General features: G+C 32.9%; 1 protein-coding gene across 1 annotated transcript in view; it reads right to left on the minus strand.

Annotated features, from left to right (window-relative positions):
• Positions 1 to 178: 178 nt before the first annotated feature.
• The window catches only part of LOC119586002 (phosphatidate phosphatase LPIN3-like), a gene marked incomplete in the record, with an annotated part of 33,755 nt that continues 32,751 nt past the window's right edge, over positions 179 to 1,182 (minus strand). The window contains 1 exon segment of the mRNA XM_037934713.1: positions 179 to 1,182.

The raw sequence follows: 1,182 nt of genomic DNA on the forward strand, positions 1-1,182 counted from the left end.
GTACAGATATTTGTGTATGAATGCATGTGCATGACTGTCAATAGGCTCTAACAAGTCCAACATATTTATAACAATGTCATTTACTTTTTCACCTCTTAGTACAGTAATTTCAGTTTACATTCTTTCCGTGACAAAAATGTGGAATCCATGGAATTTAAGGCCATTAAAAAAACAAATCATTAATGTTTATAATTTATTGACATGAGCATATCACAAGACAGCAAATAAAATAAGCATGTAAGACGTAGACCTTCTTCGGTCAAACTGTCAGCAATGTAACTAGAGGAACACATTCAGTGTAGTAGGAATATGTGATCTCTAAAGAATTTTATGGAAATGCAGAACTGGAGCAGTGCTAAACGCCTAGCAAAAAATGCAGTGAATTGAGCCAATGACAATAAAAAGGTGTCAACTTACAGCTCACCACTTTACAACTTGGCCTATCTTAATTATTATTTTTCATCTAATAAGATGTGCTACAAGAAAATCCATATTTTGCTTTACTATGACTAATGACCAATAAAAACAAAATAGATGTTTCATTCCATTTTTAAATGCTATACATCTGGCTCAATTTCTTATGGGACATGTAAATTTTCCAAGCAACATATACTCTAGATTCCAAATGGATAGAGATCCTCCATACAGAAATTTTCCAACTAGGTGAAGTTATTTTCATTAAAAAAAAAACTTATCTAGCCAATATTGACTTGCACCACTTCTAATTATGAAGCCAGTACTGAAAAAGCACATCTAAAGCATAATACTGCTAACATTTTGGTCACGTGAATGAGGAATTGGTGAACACTGATTTGGGAAAACCCTCTATACATATAAATAATATAATACTTAAATATTCAACTAAAGTACACATGTCAATGCAAAATTAGAGGAATTTACATTACTTCCATGTGAGTATTAGCTTCCTTCCCAAGGTCGTGAGGGATGAAAATGAAAATACGATCCAGTATGCCCCAAATGTTATTGCAAATTGTTCCTGTTCTTTTGTTCTGTATCTTTTAGACTATGAATATAAATGCCATTTAAATACAAAGAGAAAACTTGTAACAGATACAGTGGTAACAGATTACATGTCAAATTGAACTCAGTTTTAGGACCTACATTGTTCTACCTACTCCACTTGCTGACATCTCAGTGGCCCTTGATCATCTCGTAAAAAGA

Source organism: Penaeus monodon, chromosome 20, assembly GCF_015228065.2.
Source record: "Penaeus monodon isolate SGIC_2016 chromosome 20, NSTDA_Pmon_1, whole genome shotgun sequence".
NCBI classification, from domain to species: domain Eukaryota; kingdom Metazoa; phylum Arthropoda; class Malacostraca; order Decapoda; family Penaeidae; genus Penaeus; species Penaeus monodon.